At 44.2% G+C, this 16,602-nt stretch overlaps 1 protein-coding gene across 5 annotated transcripts in view; it reads right to left on the bottom strand.

The window, feature by feature from the left end:
- Positions 1–16,602, bottom strand: part of PLD5 (phospholipase D family member 5) — a 306,170-nt gene that overhangs the window by 90,865 nt on the left and 198,703 nt on the right. Inside the window, exon 2 of one of the 5 annotated variants that reach the window (XM_019549796.1) lies at positions 8,740–8,786. The exons of the other annotated variants lie outside the window; for them this stretch is intronic. The gene's annotated coding sequence lies outside the window, so the exon portion shown is untranslated. The remainder of the gene's footprint in view (positions 1–8,739; positions 8,787–16,602) is intronic. 5 annotated transcript variants of the gene reach the window in all.

Genomic DNA, 16,602 nt, shown 5'->3' with positions numbered 1-16,602 from the left:
TGGCAGAGGGTAGGTTTAGGTTAGATATCAGGAGGCGCTACCTCACGGTCAGGGCGGCTAGGGTCTGGAACCAACTTCTAAGAGAAGTGGTGCAGGCACCTACCCTGGGGTTTTTTAAGAGGAGGTTAGATGAACATCTTGCTGGAATCATTTGACCCCAGTGTTCTTTTCTGCCATGGGGGGGGGTCAGACTAGATGATCTGCCTAGGTCCCTTCCAACTCTAGAAACTATGAAACTATATATATTGCATACGTGTATGTAGTATTTACGCACAGATTAAGAATAATGGGTAAACCTTTAATATTTGGCATACAAGACATGGATATAACATCAGCACAATCAATCAGAAAGTTTAAATTGCCCTAAACGAGGCTAAACTCTTTCACTCTAATGAACTGTGTGAAAAACAGTTCAAATGTAACTTTGGGGAGCTGAGTGGAGTATTCATAAATGCAATTTTATTTTCTTTCACAGGGCTAAGCTGCCTCTTAGCCCACGTAATTATCTACAGAAAATTTCCTGAGTGTGTCTTCTTGAATCTGATGGTTCTATAGAGACAAAATTATTACACAATAAACTGCAGTGGAAAAGATGCATTCTATTTGTTTTATTTTTTCCTTGTCTTTTATCCTTCCATTATTATCTGAAGTAAAGCTTTCTATTTAGTAGATAACTCTATTAAAAAGTTTGTTGTTCTGCTTGGGAGAAATAATTTTCTGAGTTGATTTTGGGAGACAAGCACATCATTTCTGAATTATAACTATTATATTACCAGTAACATCATTGGTAGTGTAAGACTGTGTTTTATTTGCTAATTAAAATACTCCTATGTTATATAAAACATTCTGAATTCTTATACAATTTTGAATATAATAGAGGGATTAATAAAAGCATACACTTCCCCCCACCCAAAGAGAGGCTTTTGCTTGTATCCTAAGTTACTTACCATGAAGTATCTATAAATTCAGGGATGCAGGGACACATTTTCATCATGAATATGAGGAATTAAAAGCTTAGCCTCCTATCTATGAATGAAGCAATGCTACAGAGAAAGTAGAAGCATGGCCTAAGTGACTTGCCCTCCCTCACACAGGGAAGTCTGTGATAGAGCCAGAAACAAAACTCATATCTCCCAAGGCCCTGATTAAATGTCTTTGCCTCAGTACCCAGCAGTGCAGTTCATCATAGAGAGGGAAAGAGAGGGCCGCTGGTAAAGCAAGAGGTTGCTGCTCTTGCCACTGATTCACTGTGAGGGCTGTCCACTATACTGACCCACCCCTTGCCACCAACCAGTTGGTGGCACGGGGCGGGCCCACATGACAGAGAGCCTTTGCAGTAAATCAGTAGGAAGGGGCAGGACTACCAGATCCCCTTGGCCAATCAGAGAGGACCCACCATGCTTAACCTGCAAAAATGGCAGCCAGCCTCACAATCTGCCCACAAAATCAGCTGGCATCAACCTCAAGTTCAGTAGACTCTTAGTTATCTAGTCTGATTCACTGCTCAGTGCAGAATCACCCCTTTCCACACTATCTAATGCAAGTCCCTAACCTGTTCCTAAAACTACACACTGAACATTGTTGTATAGCTTCCAGACGTATTGCCTCCAAACATCAAAAGTACCTTAACTGCTACAGGTAAAGTGGGGAATAATCATTATAAATGTCCCAACCTAGCAAGGGTTATTAAAATGCATCAAGAGATTCAAAGAAGAGGACCATGTCCCCTACTACAAAGGAACCCCCTCCCCCACCATCTATACTAATCCTAATCCCAAATGTGGTGATCAGTTTGACCTCAAGTGAGGGCAAGGCCCTCTAACCAGGCACCCCTTAGTTTTACTTCCAGCAGGAGCATTGGTGCACCTCAGCCTTGGCTGTAGCCAACGCTTAATGCTTGTGAGAAAGGCAAAACAACCTCCAACATTTATAGCCACAGGCAGTGAAAAAATCCTTCTTGGCCCCATACGGCAATCATTCAGGAAAAAAAATTCCCAAGCATTGCTAGCAAATGTCTGTGACTGCTTCCTACTTCACATGTTCTATTTAATAGATACATTTTTCTGTTCAAGCGTTACCCATTTCTGCTATAAGCAAACTGAAGAACCAAGTAACCAGAGGGTTACTAATTAACAGACACAAAAATGACAATAAGTCATGTTGGTAACAGACTGCTCAGTGCCTCAGGAGCATATCACATTCTGTAGATAGTGCCATCAACAGACATTTTCAGACTCAAGCAAGTAAATATGTTGACCCTTCCTCTCTACCTGGCAGATCCATATGCCATTGGTGGCCTATTAAAACAATATCCTGACAAACTGCCTGAGACCAGGGGAAAAAAAATCTGGGTTGCCCCTGCCTTCTGCCAGTCCTCTTTCCTCTGGGTAGCCTTACCTGTGGTGGTAGGGCTGTGGCAAGGAAAACAGTTGGGGGAATATTTAAGGCATACTTTTTAAGGAAGATTGTTGTTGTAATCTTGTTGGCATCAAGATTACATGAGAGCTTGACATCTCTGAAAATCATGGCCAATGTGTCTTAAGTTAGACACACAAAAGTCACAGGTCACTTTTGGATGTTTGGCCTTGGCAGTTTCTTCTTGCTCTCTCAGCCTGAATAATAACTGAGGCTGGACTTTGTTATTTACCGTGGGCCTGGTATTTCTCATTAAAAATCATACAAGACAGATATTGAAAGACATGAAAGGCATGACAACAGAGTTAAGAGTTTCATGCTGTATCTACTATTGTGATCAGCCTTTTCGATATATTTAATGGAACTTTACCATTGTGATTTGACTTTATCACATTAAAATGGAAACCATGAGGACACATACTGAGTTGTCCTGTGTCATGGTCAGGAAAATCCATGTGATGCACTTAAGAGGGATAGAAAGCACACAGAAATATTGTTATGCTCTTAAATCTTTAAAATGATCGGTTGGAGGCACAAATCAACATAAACCAATGTATTGTCAATTACACAGTTTCTGAACAGAGCGTGACTTCCAGCCAAGAAGCCTGTGACCAGCAAAAGGGTAGTAAGGCACCCTTACTAGATCTCTTTGTTACCAGGCAAATGATAGGAACATGCAAAGTATAGTCAATAGAAATAAGAACACCCTGAAACCACAGACTGACCCCTGCTGTTTGAGTCACATATTCTTAATAGCAAGAAAACTCTCCATTTTGGGAGCTAACAGAACAAAGCAAAACATGCCCAAATGTGTACGTATCCAAGCAAGACAATACAGAACTCCTGTGCTGAATGTATATTGCTCTTGTTATACTACCCATCAGTTTAAAGTATTTTATATCAGATTTCTTCACACCTCCTCCTCTCTCTGCCATTCACTTGGGTCAGTCCAGGTGACCCTCCTCTCTCCTTGCTTTCTCCTAGGGCTGTGTGAAGCTTTGGGTTGTGATTTGATTTGGAGGAGATTCAGCTCGATTTGGTAGCTGAATCTCCAAATCCGGCAAAGATTTGGAGCGCTTTGATGATTCGGGAAGTCCCTGGTGGCTGCAGCAGGGAGCTGCAGCTACTCCGAGCAGGTGATCACTGATGCAGTGTCAATATAATACAATATCATAATATTTCTGTTTTTTCAGATTTTTTTTTCAAATTGCTTTAAAAAAAACAAGGAACTTGTACATACATACACATTAAAGGTAGCCAAGTTAAGAAACACATCCATTAAAATTTCCCCTCCAGCCTAGTCCAGTCTCCCTGTTCCTGTGCACTATGACAATTTTTAATTACCTGATCATATTGTATCCCCTACAGAACCCTTGCCTCATTTGTTGCTTAGTCTACTGATGCTCTCAGTACTAATTTAAGTGGCAAAGGCCTATGCCATGGATCTAAAGTTTCTCAAAGCATACCTGGTCTAAATGGTTGGATCACAGTGTTCAACAAGTAATTATAAATAACTCAATGCTTAAATAGGAGGAGGTTTCTAATGGAGTTCCTGAGGAGTCTGTCCTAGGCCAGTTATTGTTTAATATTTTCATTAACAATTTGGAAAGTGGGACTAAGTGAACACTTATCAAATTTATAGATAACACCAAGATGGGTGGAGCTACAGACACCCCAGGGTTAGGATTCAGAATGACCTTGACAAATTGGAGAAATGTTCAGCAACCAGTTGGATAAAATTCGATAAGGACAAGTGCAAAGTCCTGCACTTCATACAGAATAATCATATGTTCAAATCCAGACTGAGGAAGTCTACAGTACTACAGAAAAAAACTTGGGGGCTATCATGGACTATAAATTGAAGATGAGCCAACAGTGTCCTCTTGTTGCAAAAAGACCAATAGCATGTTGGATTGTATTAACAGAAGTGTCACTTGCAAATCAAGGAAAGTGTTTCTCCTGGTATATTTGTCACTGGGAAGGCCTCACCTGGAGAACCGTATCCAGTTTTGGGCCACTCACTTCAAGAAAGGACAGGCTGAAAGAACTAAAATTATTTCTTCTGGTGAAGGGGGTTTTGCTAACAGTCTTCAAATACCTGAAGGGTGGTTATATGAAGGATGAAGATAGACTGTTCTCTGTGGAATGGGACAGGACAAGGAGTTGTGATCTTAAAGTGCAGCAAGGAAAATTTAGGCTGGATATTAGGATATGAGGGTTATTAAGCATTGGACCATGCCTGCCAAGTGTCTGTCTAACATGCTTTTGAAAGGTTCCAAGGATGGAGATTCCATAACTTTTCTAAGTAGCCTGATCTAGTGTCTGACCATACTTAGTCAGAAAGTTCCTTCTAATCTCCATCCTCAATTTCCCCTGCTGCAGCTTGAGGCCATTGCCCCTAGGCCTGTTTCCTAGAGCCACAGAGAAAAGCCCATCACCATCTTCTCTATAATCATCTTTCAGGCATTTGAAGACTGTTAGCAAATCTTCCCTCAATTTTCTCTTCTCTAGGCTCAATAAGGTCCGAGTAAGGTGAGTGGGGTCCCTGAGTGATGCAAAGGAAGAGTCTGGCATTTTAAGTATTCACAGAAAGGAGCTACTTAAACTACTTCTTGTAGAAAATATCAAAGGGAGGGGGTTTGCTTAAACTCCACCTCTCACTTCATGCACTAGAGAAGCACTGATCTCCCACTGGGATGTACCAACACATTAGTTAAGTGCTCAACACATTACTTTAAAAATCCAAGGATGGTCTGTCCTTCCAAAACAGAGCTCAGGAGACAGAGACAAAAAATCAGTAGAGTAAGTTCTAGAGATAATAGCATCATTCTCATACTCTATCTGTCTAACTCTGGTCTAATTGATACCAATATTTTCATTCATACAATATGCACCCTGTCCCTAAACCTCAGCTGCTGAAAATGGAGGGGAATACTTTAAGCCATAAAATACTGTAACAGCGGCTTCTGCTGCACAAGCCTCCAGCAGGAACATGGGTGGATATAGGATTTAGCAAAGAGATGTGCGGATGGCAAGATGCATCACTAAACAACACATATTTTTCTCCAGATCAAGAGAAACTAATTTACCAATATGCTAGGGGCCCAGCACTATATTATTCAACTTAAGATCAAAGCAAAACCAAATAAAACTTATTTTAATGTGCATTAATTTGACTGATTACGTATTACCTTTAAAAAACACAGTGAACTAGGCAAAGTCAAAAGATATTGTTTCACTAGTCCTGTAGTCATTGTTGTAAAATGTACATCTCTCATTCACATTCATAAAACAAAGTCTAGCCTTCCTGAGCATCTTGACAGTGCATCCAATACTTCACCGTTAATCATTTTCAAATCTGAATCAATATTTACCTGAATTAATATTATCACATCTAAGTTAACATTTTTAGGTAGAACTAATAACAGTCTGCTGGGCTGTGAAATAGAAGAGATATTACCAGGAATGGGTATCAGACAGAAAAAAAACTACAGAAGAAAGGATAGCTTGATTAATGGAACATCAAGATCATTTAACAAGGAGAGTCGTTAACACCTGGAAACTGAAGAAAGATTATCAGAAATCAGGTAAACTACAATAAGTGATGAAGTCAGTTGACTCCCTCAGCACTGCCTGAATAGAAATGTTACTGCTCCTCCCAGGCAGTTTGGATGGAGTAGGAATTAAAGCAACTGCACCACCTAGTACTCCTCTCTGCCCCCTGATCTGCTTCTGGTGGGGGAAGAAAAAAGTAAGGGTGCATATGCTGCGCAGCACTCCCTATCTGCTGGCTATGGACAATTTTTCTTTCTCCTGGAAGAAGCTCATATTGCAGAAGCTGGTACCACTGGCAGCCCACTGAGCTCAGCTTGAGAGCAGGAGTCAGGCATTTTGGTCTCAGCCAGCAATATGTGCAGTGTCCTACAGTATAGAGAATACCACAATGTTTTGCTGCCTCTCAACTGCAGCTGCCTGTGCTTTACTTGGGAAAATACCATACTTACCAGTGTTTTCAATGAAATACCTTGTTTTTCTCCATCCTTCCTTTCAAAAAATGACACGTATCTTATTCAGGGGTGTGTTATATGTAAGAAAATACAGTAAGTAATGGAGGGCAGTTTCAGAAGGTATTGAGGGCTGGGTGTGTAAGGGACACTCCTGTGAAGTATGGGTTAAAATACAGTTTGAAGAGGGTTTGGAACTCAGCTCTCCCATGTGAATGCTCCAACTTCCTACTGACTAGGCTGCTAGATAAGATAGGGGGCACTTACTTTACACCTCTTCTTCTGGTTTTTGTTAGGGTACAAGTGTGGCAGCACACCTTCAGCTGCTTGCCATTTAAGGGCAGAGTCAGGCAGCTAGCAGGTGCCTGATGTCGGCAGCCATTTTGAGAACCAGGTATATAAAGACTGCAGTTTGCTGCTTCCAGCTCAGGCGGAAATGTTGCCTGGCTGAGCTGCAGCAGGAACATCTAGAAGGTAAGAGCAGGAGCGTTATGGTCCTGGGCATGACCTAAAACTGCACACCGCCAGGAAGGGGAGACCTGGTGGGGCTCCTAGTGGTGTGGGAACACCCAGGAAATGCCAGGCCAGTTACCTCCCTGGTGAAAGGTGGGTGGGGGCACCTTAACCCCAGCCTCCATCATCTGGTGGGTAATCATGAGAGCTGTGAGAGTAGTGGAGCCAGGTGTGCTCATGGGTAGGTGCCTGAGCCCAGCAGAGCTGCGAGATCCTGGAGGGGATAGCATGGGGAGTGTAGCTGTGTGGCCTCACACAGAGTAGGGCTGAATCAGGAGTAGGCTTGAAGGGCTATGTGTGTGAGGGGACAAGGCCTAAAGGGCAGTCCCAGAGGCATGCTGGGTAGGGCCGAACTGGAGTAAGCTTGAAGGTCAGCGCAACAGCCAGCCCCATGAGAAGCTGGTTGCAAGTATAAGAAGGAGACCCCAGGATGAGGCATGGTATAGAGTTGCCCAGTGAGGGGCTTGGGGCAGAATCAGCCCAGGGTTTGGCATAAGGCTGGGCTACATAGAGTAGGGGAACTCATGGCAACCAAAGGACTGAATGGTGAGGGCAGCATGCAAGTAGCGAAGTGTAACAGCCCAAGAGGGGCTACTCAAGAGGAGCAAGGGCAGTGGATTGTGGCCCAGTAATGGGCAGTATACCAGAGGTCCCTGTGAGAGGGGGGTGGAGTGAATGTGAAGATGAATGGAGACCAGCTTGGACTGGGTTTGCTCCAGTCTCAGACTGGGGAGTAATCCTAATCTGAATGCTTTTTGCGAGGCATGGGCAGTGGTGTAGGGGAGGTTTGGAGCTGCAGATAGTGCCCCCTGGCATCAGGGCTGGGAATGGGAAGCCTCCTGTATTATACCACCAGTTTATGGAAATAGCAAAGTCATGGCAGGAGAAACTGGGTGGGCTGCCCCATAGAGACAGGTGGGCAGGCTGGCATGAGACCTGGCCCCTAGCGTGCTCCTTGTCACAAGGAGTTAGATGTGATCTGAGCACATGTACAGGATCAAGTTTCACAAACGAAAGAGGTGAGGAAATACCTCATTTGCAAATCCAGACACAGCTTCAATACGAGACAGATGCTGAGCAGTGCAACACCTTTAGGACTTAGGTGGTTTTGTGCATGTTTTAGCAAACTGTTAGGCAATAAGGGAATTTGGGTGATGGAGGGTTAGGTGGAAGTTTTACTAGTGTCATTGGTGATGGACATTTGACTCTTTAAACTCCTTGTGTACATGTAGCCCTTTTGAAAGTGAGAACTGGGTACTTTTGAAAATGTCCCCTATGCCTGCGGCTGCATAGTATTCCCTCAGCAAAGTTATACTCAGGTCCCATTTGATATGATAACCTCTTTCTGCTTGGACTTGTGGTCTGATTGATTGGCACAAACTGCAAATCCTATCATGGGACACACCAGTAAAAAGTATCATATGTAATCAGAATACAATAACCTCCGCTAGCAAGTAATACAAACTAAATCCAAAGCACAAATCTGTTTTACTGTGTGCATATCTGGGGAATATGAAGTAATAATAGAATAGGACCAAACCTAGATGTCAGTAAATCAAGATTCATTTTCAAACTAAATGCCAAAGGCTCTGGCAGTGGGATTTCCATTGGCTGCTCTTGGAAACCCCAGTCTTAAAGTGTGGCCAGAGCAGAATTTTGGAAATTGTCAACATTCAAAATACAGAAGCTCCAAGGGACTATCAGAGGGATCTTTTTTGTTTTGCTCTCCTCTTACCACTCTCCTTAAATCTATAAAACAGCTATTTCTATCATGCCCACATTATTTTCTCCTTGCAGGATAACTTACCCCCATTCTGTTTGCCACCTCATCACAGGATCCTGTTTCACTCTTCCCTGCAAAGTGAATGAGAAAATGAGCCTGATTTTGCTGCTGCTGCTATTGCTGCATTTCAAAAGGGTGGGAATTTTCAGTGCATGCCCCACCTCCCCTATATACCCTGCACCTCTGACTCTGGGCTAGGAGGGAATGAACAGGATTAGCACTGGAATTAAGTTTCCCCTCGCTCTTGGGTCATCAGCCAAGCCACAGCTGTCATGAGCATTCTGACGTTCCCATGGAGCATCCATACTTTTGAATGTTGGTATTTTAATGGTGCCGTGCAGAGCTTGAAGCCCCCCTCACTGAGTTGAGGACATGCCCTGTTATCACTCTGCTATACCCATTCAGCACATGCAAAGCCAAACATAATGACAAAAAAAGACTCACTAAACAAAATATTCAGACCAGTAACAAAATTAAAGCACAGCTCCTGGCAAATCAAACATGACCCTCTGATTTTAGCCCTCAACATGGGATTTCCCTTAACCCCCTCACAGGCCACCATGGATTGAAAGCAGTTGATTGTGTCATTATAAATTAGAGTAATCTTCTCAGAAAACTCACTTTTTTGCAAGGATTTTTCAAACCCATGTTTTATAAGAAGTGCCACACAGGTAATTGCCAGGAAGAAAAACCATTCATTCTTCTGTCCTCAAAATTTAGCAAGGCAGTGATAATTCATAGACAAACCAGCCTTCACATATTTTGGCAAGCTGATGAAACTATTTTTCTCCTTCTTTCCTCCCCCTTCCCCTAATTAAATCAATTCCTGTTCCTTATTGCAACGTTGGGCCTACAGCCAATCTAAGGATTTTGGGGAAGGACAAGTGAGATGTTGAGTTCCATCCTGTCCCATCAGACCTGCACCCATGATGAGGGGCACTGGACAGAGCTGGCAGGTGGGCAGGGTCTCCATGAAGACCAACCCAGATCACGCACAGGCAGGGTGCGCTCCACTGGGTGGATGGGTTGGGACTATGGGCAGGCAGGCAGGGAGCAGCATTCAGGAGCGGGATGGGGCCAGGGCTGGGATCATGGGACAGTGACAGCATGAGGGCATGGATCGCAGAGTTCCTAGCCACTCCCAGCATAGTCCTGCACTGTCACAGCCCTTCAATCCTGGCCTTGACCCTGGCCCCAGCCACCCATCCTGCTCCCAGATGCTGCTCCCTGCCAGATGTGGTGGGTTCAGAGCAGATGCAATGGATGCCCAGGCAGTAGAGCCCAGGCAGCAAGGCTAGGTCTGGTGGCAGTGGTGACATTGGCAGTGCAGCTGCAAGGAGCTGCTACCGCCAGGGCTGCCCGGAAGCTGAGTCTAGCTGCTGTGCTGCCCCAGTCCTGCTGCACACCGGGGGCAGTGTGACCAGCAGCACGTAGCCTGGGTTGGGCAGAGTCAAAGGACCCACCACAGGCCAGATAAAATCTCTTGGCAGTCTGGATCTAGCTCGTGGGCTGTATTTTGCCCATTCCTGACCTACAGGCTTACTTGAGGGGAAAAAATAAAAGTGATGCTTCTGTCATTTCACAGTCTTATAAATGCAAGGCTAGCAGGGACCTTAGCTCTTCAGTTCCTTCCCCCTACTCTAAGACAGTATCCAAATGTACTTAAACTATCCCTAACAGATAGTTGCTGTCCTTAGAAATTTCCGGATAAGGAAATTCTATAACCTCCCTACACAGCTTTTTCCTATGTATCCTTACTCACACTTTTTCCCCTTAACAACTATCTTAAATTATCTTTCTTGCAAATTGACCCAATTTCTTCTGGTCTTTGCCCCAGTGATCACAGTGAATAACTTATCACTATTCTCTTTCTAACAACATTTTAAGTATTCAGGGATTTATCCTGCTACCCATCTTAGGTCTAACTTTTCTAAACTAAAGAGAAGTCTTGTAATTTTCTTAAATGGAAGTGAGAATCTAGAGCCTTAGGTTACGCAAAATCACCTCTAATAAAAATCTCTACATCAAATCATATCCAAGTTCACAATAAAGAACAAGAACCTTAAAATAAATGCTCTCAACCTTTTCTATATTGAGAATCCCAATTTCTATCACCCCTTTATCACATCTAACCATAAAGAAAAGAAATATAGTCATGACCCTAAGGCAAAGTGCTATGGTCATATAGGCATGATAACTGTAAAACTACATACCAGCAGTGTACAAAAAAGAAACATAAAAAGGAACCATGAACATTTAATTTGATATATAAAACACTTTTTTCCTAAGTCTCTATAGAGCCATTCAACTTCTACCACCTTGGCTTCCTTGGCTGCACTGTGGTGTTGGCTACTAATTATTTTTCTTTGGTTCTAGTGTAATTTGGGCTAGGGGTGCAAGATAGGCTCCCCTTTTATATTTTTTCAAACAAAATAAATACAAATGAATATACAAATATATAAATAATTTAGAATGAATGGTATAAGATAATAGCCAGTAAAAAGGGAGCTGGGGGGAGGCAATCTCAGAAAGCAAATCCATCACTGTCCCTTAAAAAGCATTAACATTCTCTATCTGCTAAAATAAGATCATAATTAGTAGCAGATTTAGATTCCATACACATAAGAAATGACAAAAAAAAGCGCTAATTGGGGACAATAATATTCCATGCTATTCAAAAACAAAAACCAATACATAATTAAGCACAAGGAGTAGGAGGGATATAGGAAATATTTCAATCTGGTAGACTGAAACGACAACATAGCAGCTAAGAAAAAGCTAAAACAATAACTTTGAAAACAATTGGTAAAAAGCAACTGTCAGAAAGCAGGAAGAATAAAGAAGGCTATAGCTACATATTTGGTGTACCAAATTCTGACTACAGGCTAAGTTTCAGTTTACAGAAGATAGACACTGGGGAGATATACACATGGGTATGGAAAACAAGGGGTAAAATCTTGATTCCAGAAATCAAAATTTTTACCACTGACTTCAGTGAAACCTAGATATTACCCTAGGACTTATATTACGCAGGACTTGACTTTGAATACCAAAGCTTATATCCAGTCCAATAATTATTTTGGTAACTTTACCCAGGAGACTATTTAGGCTTGTTTGCTTTTTCAATTATAAATTTACATTCATAAATGAAACAGCTTGATTTGGCTGCTAGTGACTGTTATACTGGGATTAATCATTGCCAACTGTCCCCAAGAGAGAGAAACAGCAAACCCTCTTCTGACTTTAAAGGGGAAAGAAGTAGGAAGAAGCTATCTGACAAAGGTTGGAGAACTGAAGAATGCTCTATCACCGGTTGGTGCAGGATCAGGAAGAGCATAAGGGTGATAAAAGTACCGAGGATCCTCAAAGAGATTCAAATTAATTCCAAGCATAACTCCACTGAATTCACTAGGATTGCACTATTAGACGGGTCTGGTTACTCAAACCACTTGTTCACTCTCCAATCTTCTCCCTGGCATATGAAGAACACAACCGCTGCTGAAAACTATGGCTCACAAAAGACAAAGGTATCACTGAGTAGAGACTCTCTGCAGATTTTAAACCTTCCTAAAAAGCTCCCATGTGGAGCTGGATAGCTCTGCAGCCAAATGGGCATAACTGAGGATGTTCCACACTTTCAAGGGTGGCAAGAAGTGATGTAGGTAGAGGACAAGAGATGGAAGACAAGGGATGGACTTCAGATTTCTTTACATGTGAGATCAAAACTACTGACATGCAGCAACCACAACAACTGCATGGCAGCCTGTCATCTCACTGAAGTGGAAATGAATTTCACCTTCCAGCAATGCTAAGGTTCTTCACACAGAGCCTATATACCTGGCTTTACATAAGGGGAGTGACTTTGGCCCAGAATTCTCATCCCACTCTCAGTTCCAACAACTTCCACCCACTTCCCACTTCTCCCCGTGCAGTTTCTTTCTTATCAAGCTTCTTTTTAGACTGGTCATTTTTACAGTCTCTGGCAAATGAACAAAATCCACATAACAGTTGTTGATGCAAGACACTTGCAGAAGCAAGAGCCACCTGGAAGCTCAAAGGGTCCTTACTCTACTTTGTGGTCTAGCACTTTTAGAGTTGTAGCCTCTCTGGGTTTTGAATGCTCTAGACCAGGAGTGCTCAACCTCCAGACTGTGAGACCATGTTGTCCAGGCAATGGGTGTCCCCACAAGTCCAAAAAATTCATAGAATCATAGAAGTAGGGTTGGAAGGGACCTTGTAGATCTTCAAGTCTGGCCCCCTGCCTGGGCAGGAGAAAAAACTGGGCTCAAATGACTCCAGCCAGGTAGGCATCAAGCCTCTTCTTAAAGATCCCCAGGGTAGGAGCCAGCACCACTTCCCTTGGAAGTTGGTTCCAGATCCTAGCCACCCACACTGTGAAGTAGTTCTTGCAGATGTCTAATCTAAACCTACTCTCCAACAACTTGTGGCCATTATTCCTTGTTATGCTGGGGGCGCTAGGGGAAACAAGGTCTCTCCCAAACCCTTCTCATCCCCCCAGTGAGTTCATAGACTGTCACCAGGTCCCCCCTCAGCCTTCTCTTGTGAAGGCTGAGTCTCTCATTGTAGGGTCTGCCCTGTAGTCCCCGAATCATGCGGGTGGCCCTCCTCTGGACCCTCTCGACTTCGGAGGGTTGTCCACATCCCTCCTGAAGTGGGGCGCACAGAACTGGACACAGTACTCCAGCTGTGGCCTGACCAGTGTCGCATAGAGGGGGAGGATCACCTCCTTGGCCCTGCTTGAGATGCACCTGTGGATGCACCACAAGGTGCGGTTAGCCCTGCCAACCGTGACCTCGCATTGTCAGCCCATGTTCATCTATGACTCCAAGATCCCTTTCTGCCTCCGTGCTCTCAAGAAGGGAGTTTCCCATCTTATAAGTGTGCTGCTGGTAACTACTGCCCAAGTGCAGCACCCTGCACTTGTCAGTATTGAAACGCATCCTGTTTTTGTTAGCCCGCTCCTGTAACCTATCCAGGTCTTGCTGCAGTCTTTCCCTCCCTACTAGCGTGCTCACCTCACCCCAAATTTTCGTATCGTCAGCAAATTTAAACAGGTTGCTTTTCACCCCATCGTCCAAATTGCTGATAAAGAAATTGAACAGCACAGGCCCGAGGACCGAGCCCTGGGGGACTCCACTGTCCACTTCCCCCCAAGTCAAAAATGACCCATCCACCACTACCCTCTGACTATGACCCTTCAGCCAATCTGCAATCCATCTGACTGTGTAGGCATCAGTGCCACAGTTGCCTAGTTCTTTAATGAGGATAGGGTGGGAGACGGTGTCAGAGGCCTTGCTGAAGTCCAGAAAGACTACATCCACAGCGACACCTGTATCCAATGCTTTTGTGACCTGATCATAAAAGACAATGAGGTTGGTCTGACATGACCTGCCCCTAATGAAACCATGCTGGTTGCCCTTGAGCATCATCCCTGAAGCCGGCCCATCACAGATGTGTTCCTTGATGATCTTCTCAAAGAGTTTCCCTAGAATTGAGGTACGAATGATAGGCCTATAGTTGCCCGGGTCCTCCCTCCACCCTTTTTTAAAGATGGGGACCATGTTGGCTATCTTCAATCATCTGGTACCTGGCCAGAGCACCACAACTGCTCATAAAGCCATGCCAAGGGCCCTGCAATAACCCCTGCTAGCTCCCTCAACACCTTGAGGTGGAGAGCATCTGGACTTGCTGATTTGAACACAACCAGCCCCTCCAGAAGCTCTCTAACCTGGTCCTCCCCAACCTGAGGTCTGGAGGCATTCCCCTCAAGTCCATTTTGTATCACGGTGGGGGAGTCCCGGTCCCTCCACAAGAAAATGGAGGTGAAGAATGAGTTAAAGAGGTCTGCTTTCTCCTCTGGTGCAACCATCAAATTGCCCAGTGTATCTTGCAGGGGCCCCATGTTTCCCGGTGCCTTGTTCATCTTCCCTATATATTTGAAAAAGGACTTTTTATTATCTTTGATCTTGGATGCTAGTCCTAGCTCTATGTCCACCTTAGTTTTCCTGACAGCCCCCCTACAGGCCCAAGCAGAGGAAGTATACTCCTCTTTGAAAATAGCACCCCCCTTCCACTGTGTGTACACCACCTATTTGGCAATCAGGCATTCCTGGACGTCCTTTGTGAGCTGGGGAGCTTTTGGGCACTCTTGCCCCCCTTGCTTCTTGTTGGGATGGTCACCCCTTGGGCCCTGAGTATTGTCTCCTTAAGGAACAACCACTCATCTTGGGCACGGAGTTCCCCTGCCCCTGAGAACCCCAGCACCTCTCCCACTAATCTTCTCAACTCGTTGAAGTTGGCCCTCTTGAAGTCTAGGACTACTGCCTTGCTACAGTCCCTTGACACCCTGCGCTGGATGGTGAATGATGATTGCTATCACCCAGGCAAGTGATGATTGCTATCACCCAGGTGGTCAAGGACCTGGAGGCCCCTTACCAGGTCATCACCTGTGGCAAGGACCAGGTCCAACAGAGCATTTCCTCTAACCTTTTTGTTAAAGGTTAGAGAGCTCCTGACTCAGTGAACTGAACCTACAACATGACATGTTACCAGAAGTGATTGAAAGCAGATGATTACACAACATGACACTCTTCCGGCCTTGTGACTCTTTCCTTCTTGGCTGCCTGATGAACCATCCTCAACAGACAGGACAGAATATGATCTTCATCCTGCCCAGCAGGCCTACTGGTTTTTTAAAAATCTATTAAAAGTATTTTCTCAAATCTAAGATGAGGTTCCCCCCCCTTGAACTGTGTGTGTGTTGGGGGGGGTCTCATCTTAGATTAAAGTACCAGGGCCAGAGTTAGAACATCTGTCACTGCCGGTGGTACTGCTGCCTGGCCATGGCCAGGGTGGCTTGAGATGGCTTGTGAAGTTGTAGGGGAGAGGGTTCATGGTGAGGGAACACAGGAAAGATCATGTGGTGTGGGGTGGAGGGGACATGGGGGAGAAAACAAGGTGCAGGGAAAAGTGTAGGGAAGATTATGCAGTGAGAGGAGAAGGGGGTAAGACTGCCCAGTGGCAGGGGAGTTGCTCCCACTCCAGCTTCAGTCCCAACCCATCCAAGGGCTAGAGCTGCCACTGCTGCATGGACAGGGTCAGAGCTAGTGCTGCTGGAGGGTAAGGGGTAGCAGATGGCTGAGGGGAGGCAGTGGCAGTGAGAGAAGTGGCAGAGGGGACAGGCAGCAAGGGGGCAGGCACCAAAGGGGAATAAGTGGCAGGGGGCAAGGGGTGGGGGTCAAGCCACCTGCCCTCCCCAAGATGCTGTCTTCACTGCCAAAATGGTGAGGGGTATGAATTTAAGATGATTCTCCACTACTTAGATTATATACGTTTAAAATCATAACAACATAATTTTTCATGTATAGAATTTAACTATTGCATGGGTTGTTGTAAATTTAAAGTTCTCTTGGATTTGGGTAAATATGGTCATTTCCAAAATATTCTTACTGCTACAGGAAAACTTCTGATAGTATAAGCCCTTTGAATCCATTAGATATCAAATATGCAATGTTCTCTTTCTCTATAGAGTGAGAGAGAGCATTGCATATTTGATATCTGATACACACACACACACATAATCATACTGCAAGAATTAAAAACTGTTCAAGAGGGCAAAACCATTCCCTCTGAAGTAATGATGTGCTGAAAGAAAGAACAATACTATGAAATAACATACTCTTTCCTATCTAAATGCAACCTGAAAATTAATTTTATTATTTTACATCTAACGTGCTGAAAAAGGTAGTTCCTTGGGAACAGAGGGCAGTGAGGGCAGTAAACACAGCAGTAAACAGAGAGCACTTGCTCTGAGATAAGCAACTCAGTATTAGGCTAGTCTTGAGGAGGCTTTTCTGGGAGTTAGTG

Source organism: Crocodylus porosus, unplaced genomic scaffold (assembly GCF_001723895.1).
Source record: "Crocodylus porosus isolate Cpor-Errol unplaced genomic scaffold, CroPor_comp1, whole genome shotgun sequence".
Classification (NCBI taxonomy): domain Eukaryota; kingdom Metazoa; phylum Chordata; order Crocodylia; family Crocodylidae; genus Crocodylus; species Crocodylus porosus.
Note: the sequence above shows the minus strand (reverse complement) of the source record. Positions and strands in the feature narration are given on the sequence as shown.